Source organism: Hipposideros armiger, unplaced genomic scaffold (assembly GCF_001890085.2).
Source record: "Hipposideros armiger isolate ML-2016 unplaced genomic scaffold, ASM189008v1 scaffold_15, whole genome shotgun sequence".
Classification (NCBI taxonomy): Eukaryota; Metazoa; Chordata; class Mammalia; order Chiroptera; family Hipposideridae; genus Hipposideros; species Hipposideros armiger.
The window spans coordinates 3,147,903-3,157,906 of NW_017731365.1; the positions used below are offsets into that span (position 1 = coordinate 3,147,903).

General features: G+C 55.0%; 1 protein-coding gene and 1 long non-coding RNA gene across 3 annotated transcripts in view; one reads left to right on the top strand and one right to left on the bottom strand.

Moving 5' to 3' along the window:
- Window positions 1-38: 38 nt before the first annotated feature.
- LOC109372777 (uncharacterized) lies at window positions 39-3,023 on the bottom strand. Its single transcript, XR_002122094.1, has 4 exons — window positions 2,866-3,023; window positions 2,112-2,159; window positions 1,631-1,704; window positions 39-235 (listed from the first exon to the last, which is right to left on the bottom strand). It is a non-coding gene; the product is annotated as an uncharacterized LOC109372777 (long non-coding RNA).
- A 317-nt stretch (window positions 3,024-3,340) lies between these two features.
- The window catches only part of PALD1 (phosphatase domain containing paladin 1), an 88,634-nt gene continuing 81,970 nt past the window's right edge, over window positions 3,341-10,004 (top strand). Inside the window, exon 1 of one of the 2 annotated variants that reach the window (XM_019626210.1) lies at window positions 3,341-3,669. The gene's annotated coding sequence lies outside the window, so the exon portion shown is untranslated. The remainder of the gene's footprint in view (window positions 3,670-10,004) is intronic. The other variant, XM_019626217.1, reaches the window with a different exon arrangement.

Sequence of the window (10,004 nt, forward strand, 5' to 3'; positions counted from 1 at the left end):
GCGCCACTCGGCCGGCACTGTGTTATCTTCTTTATATCATGAATCACTCAGAATGACCTTGCTTCTGCCTTCCAGCGAGCCATTTGTCAGGAAGAAATTCTTGGCTTGAGTGTTCTCACGAGGGAATTGGGAGGTACCCACAGCTTATGTTTCTGTGCAGGGACTGATCTCCCACGAGCACCAGCACTTTGCTTGCTTGGGTGGAGGGGGCTGTGGATGGCCATAGATGATTCTTCTGGAAGAGTAAGTAATGGGCTTATTTACTGATCTTTTTGCAGCAGCTTGCCTGGTTTTGGACTGGTAAGTTGGTTTGTGTGTGCACTGCCCATACTCAAATATACACACATACTGACTCGTATATCCACACTCATGCCTATTGGACACTTGCACAAACATGCATAGGCTTATTCACATCTCTGCAAGTGTGAGTTCACACATGAGCAACACGAGCATATATGTGTGCACACACAAACACATGTATATGTACACGAGGCCCTGGCATTCTTTCAACAATAAGGTGGTATCTTGGGTGCTTGTGCATGTGGGATACGGGGTGGTGATTATGCAGGTAGGGTGCTGGCTGAGTGGGGATAGGTTCTGTTCTGGAACCATTGATTCTTCCTCGGGGATTTTTGGGCTTCTGCTCCGAGCTTCCAAACCTCTTAGGAAGCTTCTGCAGCAGTTTGGGTGGAGAGTTGATCCAGTTGATTCTTCCCTTCTGCCTGGGGCTGAGGAAAATGCTCTCTTGGGACTGCTGTGTGCTCCTTCCTTCTTCTCTCTCAATATTCAGCCCCCTCCCCCTTCCAGGCCCAGGGTGGGGCAAATCTGGTCCAGAAGGCTTTGTTGTGGTTGGGGACATGCCCAGTCCCATGGCCAGCAGGCAGCTAGGGACTCAGGGCTTGCTGCTCAGAGCGGGACTTGGCAGCGCCTCAGGGGCTGGGGGTGGGCTGGTGAGGCTGGACACTGTGGTCTGGATGCATCTGTGGCTTGTCCACGAGACACCTCCAAGCCCCCAGTCCTCTACTTCTGGGGCCTACCAGCGGAACCTCAAGGCTATCTGTTGGAGCCAGAAGGCCAGTGATTGCTGGTTCTCCTGGGGACATCTCTGCCCTGGGCTTTTCTGCTTGATTTAACAAGAACACCTGCTGTTGCATGGTGTATACAAATGAATGAATGGTGATGTGCTAGGCACTGCGCTGGGGACCAGAGATAGTTCAGAAATGGAGTTTTGTCCTCCAGGAGCTCAGTCTAGAGCAGCGGTTCTCAACCTTCCTAATGCCGCGACCCCTTAATACAGATCCTTATGTTGTGGTGACCCCCAGCCATAAAATTATTTTCGTTGCTACTCTATAACTGTAATTTTGCTACTGTTATGAATCGTCATGTAAATGTCTTTTTGTTTTCTGATGGTCTGAGGTGACCCCTGTGAAAGGGTTGTTCGACTCCCAAAGGGGTCGCGACCCACAGGTTGAGAAACGCTGGTCTAGAGAGACAGACAGCTACGTACTCCAGCATCTGCTGGACAGTGAGGGACAGGGAGTAGTGTATATGTGTGTGTGTATATATGTGCATGCATGTAGGTGTGCATGTTTGTGTGCATGCATGTGTTAGTGCACATGTGCACCCCTACCTTAGTCCTGGCTGCAAGGGGGCATTATCCTGGAGTGCAGCATCCTCAGGATGGCAAGTAATCAGTTGGCGAATCTGACAGGAGGTGGGGTATGGTGAGAGGAGGAGGAAAGGGAATAGTGCCCACGGATGGAGCCTATGATGTGGCACCCTACCCTGGGCATCACATGCCCCGGCTTCTTGCCTCCTCACCTATGCGTGGAAGGAGGACAGGCCATCTTATGGATGAGGAGGTTGGGGATACAAGAGCTTATGCCACTTTTCCCAGGCTACAGAGTCAGTAAGCTGTGAGCCAATTGGAGCCTAGGTTAAAGGCTGGACTCTGAGGGTCAGATCTGCTTCCCAAGGCCACTCCAGGACATTCTTTTTCTTCTCCTCCTTGCACACCTCGGGCAGGGCAGGAAGAGGCCTGGAGCCGAGGGCAAGTCTTTCTGGGCCTCAGTTTCCACAGCCACTAAAATAGGGATAATAAAAGTACTTACCTCATAAAATCATCCAGGAGAAGCACTTGAGGCCCAGGTGCTGGAGACCTGGTAAGAGTACCACAAATGACAGCCATTCTGCTTGTCTATTTATTCTTAGGGCTCACTTAGGGCTCTAGGGGCCTGAGTGCCATGCTCACAGCCCATCTCCCTCTGGCCTGACGTTGTACAAAGGTGAGACCTGAGCTGCCTTCATCATGGGAGACCTGGGCTCCACCCAAACCCGCTCCAGCCCTGAATGGCGGGGAGGTAGGTAGTGACAGGTGAGGAATAAGGATTTCTGAGTGTGGAGCAGAGAGAGGAAGTGACTCACCAACCGCAACAAAGCCCTTTCTCCCGGAGAGGAAGCAGGGGTAGAGTGTGAACGCACGTGGATGCCCACGGGGGCATGAGAGGCAAGGGGGGCGTGAGAGGCAAGGGAGGGCGTGGGCTGCTGGGGCGTCAGGGTGGGCCTGGCTGGGCTGCAGCGCAGTGTCAGCCTCCCGCAGCTTGGGAGGCGGGGGCAGGTTCCCCTGGGGGAGGGGAGGGGACGGGGATTGTATGTGTGTTACAGACTGGAGTGGGGTGGGGACAGAGGGACCCCTTCCCTTTCCGAAGTTTCTTCCCTTCTCTTCCCTTTTCTCTTGCGGGGGCTGAGGGGTGTGTTTCCCTGGGTGTCCAGGTCTTGGGAGAAACCCACGATTGAGCGGACAGTGCTCTGTAAGGGCTCTCCCGCTGAAACCTGGGGTAGCTGAGGCCCAGAGAAGGCAATCACCTAGCTCAGGTTGCACAGCACGGTGAGGCTTTTTCTGGCGCCCCAATGTTCGACTCGGTCCCGCCGAGGCTCGGCCTGGCTTTAACAAGCAGAGAGGGGCGAGGGAATTCCAGGCACGCCGATCTTCCAGGGAACTGGAGTCTGGGAAGAGGTGTTGCCGAGAGGATTTACTTTTTTCTGCAGCTGGGGAGGCTGGAGGTAGGGTTTGGGCATCTTCCAGAAAGAATCGACCTAAAGACAAGGGAAGAGGAACTGGCTTCCCAGGCCGTCTCCCCCGCCCCAAACTTTTCCTCCCGGTGGAGGGTGGGCGGGCGGAAGGAGGCAGCCGGGCCGGGAGAGGTGGGGCCAGCCTTTCCCTCCCCGCTGGAGAGCCGCAGCTCAGGATGCTTAACTCCACGCTGCTAGGGTGAGTGTATCTTTAAATCCGAGCCCCCCGCCCCTTCGGTGGTTGGGGCTGGGGCTCGGCTGGCGGGTGGCGGGAGCAGTGATTGGCGGCCCAGTCGGGTCCGCCCCTCGGCGTTGGGGGCGCGGGACGCCGAGACCCCGAGCAGCGCGCTGGGGTTGGGGCGCGCGGCTTCCACCGCCGGCGGGCGCGGGCTTCTGTTCTGGTGGCCTCGCTTGATCGGGCCCGGCCTGCTCGCCTTCGGAGCCCCGTCTGCTCACGGATGGGCTGGGGAAGTTGGGAGGAGCGAGCCGCAGCCCGCGTGGGGTGCGCCCAGCCGCTGCCTGATTTGGCGCCCGCAGTACGGGCGCAGCGCGCCGGCCGCAGAAGCGCGGATGTCCCCCGGAGCCACGGGTTGGCAGGTACCAATGCGTCCAGATTTGGGGCTGGCGAGGGAAGGGCAGATCTGGGAGTTCTCTGCCACCCACCTCCCCAGCTTGGGCTGCTCCGACCACCCACTCCCCATCCCCCGGACACTGCCCACTCCCATCCCCTGGAGCGCACTCCTCCCTGGGCTCCCTGGAGAGGAGAGGTTCTGGGCCTCCATTCAAACCTGCACGGGATCGGTGCCTGGGAGAGAAGCAGGACATCAAGTACTAAACAGTGAGCAGTTATTGGGTCCTCTGTCGCCCTCTGGGCTCCCCGCTCCCCCGAGGTTTCCCTTGCACTGAGGTAGAAGTGGACTGGTGGCGCCTGAGCGCGGCTTCATGCGCAGTTGGCAAAAGGGAAGCTGTCTCGTGATCACACGTGGCTACCCTGGGCTCATCTTGAGGGGGCTTGAGGCCCATGGACAGGGAGGAGGCCAGAGGTCCCAGTGGGCACAAGCTTTGATTCTGGGCCCCTCTGGCCCGCTTCCTCTAAGCCTGGGTCTCCCAGGAGAGCACCCTTTTCATCTTCAGAGGTTTTTCCTGAAGAAGCAGTGACCTGTCAGAAAGCAGAGTGCGGTGTGTGGGATACCTGCTGCACCCAGCTCTTTAAAGTGGCCAGGATGGTTGGAACATGTTCTTATAGCCTGAGGAGTCAGAGATGGAAGAAAGCTGACTTCAGGAAGCTTCTGGGATTCTTTCCATTCCCAACCGGAGGTCCAGGCACCAACTCCTTGGCTTTTATGCAGAGCCACTAGACCGGGTGACTGAGTGCCTCTTAAATGCTAGGCACTGGGCCCTGCCTGGGAGGGTGGTAATGGTGGGAGGAGTTGGAGGATTCTGTCCTCTGGTGGCTCAGCCCCATTAGAACACTGACAGAAACACACAGAAAGTTTGCTCATACGGGGCTTCCATACCAGCCCTGGACTAGTAATAATAGTGGAAACCCAAGAGGCTACACATGATTAATTGCTAACTGAGTGACATAGGCTGTGATGGGGGAGGGGATCTGGGATTCCGTTCTCATGCATGCAATCATGCAAATATGTTTAAAATGTTCTGGCTCTATACCCATCCTTCCTAATTACCCTGCTAGTAATGAGGACCTCTCACCACCTCCAGGGACAGGGAGCAGCAGGAGGGCTCAGGAAATTTTCCTGCATGTATGTGACCCCAGCCCCACTCCCAACTGCTTTTTTTTTCCTCTTTCTTTTCCTGCGGGTAGATTCTGAAGAAACCCATTTAGTTTCTGGGGTCAGACTCTCCCAGCTGCCCTAGGGCTTCTGAGGTTTGGGGTCTAGATCCAGCCTTATAGGAGGTTCAGAGGCCAGCAGGGAGGAAGTTCTCACTTCCTTTCTGAAGAGCCTCTAATGGCTGGGGGCTGGGGATGAGGTTGGGAGGCTGAAGGCCTTAAACCAGACACTGTTTCCTGTGAGAGCAGACAGACGCTGTCCTGTGCCATGGCCATTGATGTTGTAGTTGGGGTGTTGGAGGTGGGTGGGCTGGGTAGGGCTGGCTTGAGGTGGGTGGTACCTGGGGCAGCACTGACCTCACTTCTGAGGTTCTGCTGTGTCTGGGGCTCTGCCTCCTCCCCCATCATCCCTGGCAGATTTCTGCTTTTCTGGAACACTTTGCGGAGGTGGCAGTGTACTTAGGCCCATAGCCTTGGGCGCTGTTCTGGGAGTAGGAGTTGCTGAGCTCAGCCCACAGCCCTTGGCCCCCACTGTGAGCACTTGGGTGAACCCCCTCCCCTCCACTTTCAAACAGGTGGTATGCACAGGGTCAACCTGGCACAGGTGGAGGTTGCTGGTATGAGCCGAGACATATGCATACTCAGGTTTACAGTGTGTGGGCAGAGACAGGAACTGGATAGAGACATGATGAAGACACAAGACAATGGAGGTGGGCAAGACGCGTGCAGGGGCAGACATTGTGAACGCGGAAATGTGGACCACAGGCACTATATAGACAGATCTGCGCCTTCATAGGGATTTGAACCTTCCCATATGGGAGGCAGATGTGTACATGAGCTGACATATGTGCTACAGACATGGATGTGAGCTGACACTCACAGGCACGAGACGTGGAGCCACACGGAAGTGGCTCGAGTACCTGGGCAGACATGGAGTTGGCTGTGGGCTCCCCGAGGACACAGACACATATACCTACCTGCTGAGCCACCTGACAGCAGAGGCCAGGACACTGACAGAGGTGGGTACCGGGATGTAGTCTGAGGTGAGCACCGCTCCATTATCTTCGTGACTCCATATGGCAGCAGTGCTGGAAGTGGTCCTGTTTGGGGTGATGGTGCAGGTGCTCTGTGCTGTAGCTCCTTTTCTAGACCAACCTGAAAGGCTCAGAATTCTCTGTTTTACTCTGAGAGTTGTTTGACTGCCCCACTCCCTAGTTACAGGGCTGGGTGCGTGCTGTAAGTGCCAGCAGGGGCTCCTTGGACCTTTGAGTCTCACCTTCCCAGAGTTACCAGAGGTTTCCTGAAGTGAGTGAGTGGCCTGGGTAGGGGAGGCATCTGGCTGGGGGCTCTCCTGCGCTCAGGCCTGAGGGTCTCTGGCAGGGACGGGATCATCCCTGGGGGAGAGGAAACGTAGCCGTGCTGTGGGGTCTTTGATGAGACCATTGCTCTGGTGTGGACTGCGCCTCCCCCAAACCCTGGGCTTGGGCAGGGAAGGGGCCTCCTACCTTCTGGCTAGAGTCACCTCTCTTCTGCCGAACCTGGAGACTGGGAGCCAGCCCAGAGTCTAGATATGGCTTGATACCAACTCACTGATGACCCTGGGCAAGTTACTTAATGTCATAACTAATTCGCTTAAAATGAAACTCCTTATCTTTAAAATGGGGCCAGTCATCCCTAGCCCTTGGGGATGTTGTGAGGGTTAAATGGCAGATAATCTGTGGAAAGCACGGGGCTCGGGGTCTGGCACAGAGTGAGCGCTCAGTCAGTGGAGCTCTGATTGGAGCCTGTGGCCAGTACTCTTCAGAGCCGCTCCAGCGGCCAGGTGCCTGGTTCTGGGAAGGCTGGCAGACAGGCACCTCTCCTTTGAAAGCGGGAGGGCTTTGTCCTCAGTCCTGCCCACCAGCCACTTCTGAGCCCTGTGAGACCTCCGTGCAGGGTCAGGAAATGGCACGCAGGGCAAATGGAAGCTTGGGCCTGCTGCCTGCTGGGCCTCTGGGAGGGGAGCCAGTGGTTTGCTAAGAATAGCCCCAAATCATGGCTCTGCCTCTCAGTGGGCAGCGTGCACCTCCCTGCTCCAGAGCCAAGGCTCTTGCAGATGGGACTTCTGTTTTTTCTGTAACTGGTAGGGATGGGCCTGGGAGCAGCAGCAGGCTGGGGCTGGGAGAAGGCGCTGCTCTTTCTAGGTCTTTGGCTGGGACCCGGGGAAGAGAAGTTGCCTCTTCCACTCAGAGCTTGTCTTGACAGTGCCCCTCCACCCCCATCGTCTTCCTAGCCCCCCAGTGGATGGGTACTGATTAAGAACACTGGCTCTGGAACTACACCACTAGGGTCTGAATTTTTGTTCCCTCTCTCACTAGCTGTGTGCCCCTGGGCAACTCACTTAACTTTTCTGTGCCTGATTCCATTGTGTAGCTGGGTTAATGATAGTCCCTTACAAGGATGTCTCAAGGATGAAAGGAGGTAGTACATGGAGAGCCTTGTGGTAGCTTGTGGCTCAGAGTAAGTGCTCAGTCAACTTTAGGTGCTGCTACTGCCGTTCTCTCAGCAGAGGGAGAGACCTGTGAGGCCAGAGAGGCCAGGGTGCTTGCACAGTGCCTCATGGTGGGAAGGTAGTAGGATGCCTTTGATTCGGGTTTCCAGCCCGAGGTTCAGTATGAGGTGGAGGGGACCAGATGTGAGTGAGACTGGGCCCCTGCCAGGTGGGAGAGGCACATATGTACATTATACCATATCCCACCTGTACCTTTCCAGGGTCTGTGCTGGCTGTGGTTGGAGATGGAGAGAGGAAATGGCTTGCGGGAGGTAGGGGGGTGGGGGTGGGGGGGTTGATGCTTCAGGTGGGTTTTGAAAGATAGCTAAGACTTTGCAAGGGTGAGCGAAGGCTTCCCAAGCAGAAAGAACAGCCCGTGCAAAGATGTGACAGCTTGGTGTGTTTAGGGGACATGCGCAGATACATGGACCTGGGAAGGGGTCCCACCCTCAGCACTCCGGGCCTATTTGGAAAGACCCTATGTGCTGGGGACCTTCTGTCCCTCCCAGTCTGGGCTCTGATTCAGCCCTGATTTCCCTGTTAGGATACAAGTGGGAGGCCCACTGGAATTCCTGGTCTCTTACTTTTCTTTTAGGAATCACATACTCTATTCCCCCATTCTCCAGAGATCCCCCCTCTCTCCTGCTCTCTTATAAATGACTGCCAGCCCAACCTGGGGCCCCTCATTTTTTGAGCTGGGGCTCTAGACTTCTCCTGCCCCAAGATCAACATGCTTATTTTTGCTCTTAGGACACCCATGGGTTATAGATTCTCCTTCCCTTCCTTTCAACGAACTGAAGTCTTTGAAAACACCTAAGCCTTTACTAAGGAGTGACAATCTCTAACAGTGGAGTTCCTGGACCTAAGAAATGGTTTTATACATTTCCTGTAACTGACATGTGGACTGGTCCTAGCTGCCAGGAGCGCCCCTGTTTGGGCTGGGGTGCTCTATGAGAGAGACTTGGGGCATCTGGGGCTACATACATGCCTGTGGCAGGCAGTGGGGAGCATCTGGGAACTGGGTGTGTCCCTGGTGACCCTTTAGGCTCCCTGGGAGCTAGGGCTTTCGGAAATTCCAGGAGGAGGGAGGGTGTGGTGCTGGGAGGGCTGTGGGTTCACTGTTGGGCTTCCCGCCCATGAGAAGCCCCAGCCCATGAGAAACAGGCTCAGAGGCTGTGTCAGGCCCTGCAGAGGGAGAGAGGTGGGTGCCCTCAGAGGACCTTGGAGCTGGCCAGCCTCTGCAGCCTGCTGAGCCCCAGGGCCTGCCTGTCTGCAGGTGTGTGGCCTCTGTCCTGGCCCTCCCCAGAGTGGACGACAGGGACACTGGGTGTTTTGAAGATTCTGTTTAGAAAGCACAGAGGGAGTTTCTCCTCCCCTTTTCCTTTTCCTGGAATTGTATACCTCATGAAAGAGTTAACCCCTCTGCTGCTGGTCACAAAGTAGCTGGTGGACGTGTCCCCCTTGACCACTGCCCTATAGTTACTGAGTCTTTCCTCCTGGGGTCCCTGAGGTTGGTGCTGACCTTTTAGGTCCTCAAGGGCAGTCCTCCATCAGAGACCCAGGGCCCTGTTGTCAGGGTCTAAAAGACCTCACCAGGCTGGACCTGATGGGGGTCCCTCCCCACACACATCCTTGCCCCATGGTGCGTTACCCTTCATTTGACCACCTTCTTAATGGGGGCTCCCTCCCTGCCCCCACACAGCCCTGTCTGTTGATGGAGCTCATGATCTTGGAAATTTCCTGCAGGTGCTACTCTGAGGGCTCACTCTAAGGCCTGTTGGGAAGCTCTGGTTTCCAAATGCCCCAGAGAGAAGGGCCCTCTTTGGAGATTGGGCCCCAGAATTGCAGAGCCCTTGGGGGAGATACAGGGCAGGTCTCCCCTCTACTGGGCTCTGAACCAGGCTGAGGAACAGGGAGAGAAGCCTTAGGCAGACGGTTGACTGCTTTCTTGGAGCCCAATTTTCTCATCTGCAAAATGGGTATAGTCATTTTTTCCTTGTCTACCTTTTGAATTAAGGTGACATTCACTTGACATAAAGCTAATCATTTTCAAGTGCACAATTCAGTGGCATTGAGTACATTCACAATGTTGTATGACCACTGCCTCTATCAACTTCCAAAACATTTTCCTCACTCCAGGGGAAAACCCAAACCCATTCAGCAGCTACTCCTCATCCTCTCCTCTACCTTACTTTTCAAAAAGTTTTATTGAGGTACATATGCCATAAAGTTCCAAGTGTACAGCTGGGTGGGTGTTGGCGAATGTCTTGGACTTACAGCCACCATCTCAGTCAAGTGAGAGAATGCGTCCATTACCCAGAAGATTCCTCATGGTCTGTCGTGGTCAGTCGCCACTCCCAGCCCTGGTCTCAGGCCCACTTATCTCCTTTCTGTCTCTATGGCTTTATTTTTCTAGATTTGCACATACATGGACTCATGATAGGTAGTATAATGTCTGGCTTCTTTACTCAACATGATTTCTTTTTTTTTTTCAAAGATTTTTATTGGGGAATTGGGGAAAGGGGAACAGACAAGTTGCTGTCGTTTTGTTCTTCAGTCTAGTTGTGGAGGACGTTGCTTCACTGGCCCAAGTTGGCACCATCTTTGCGC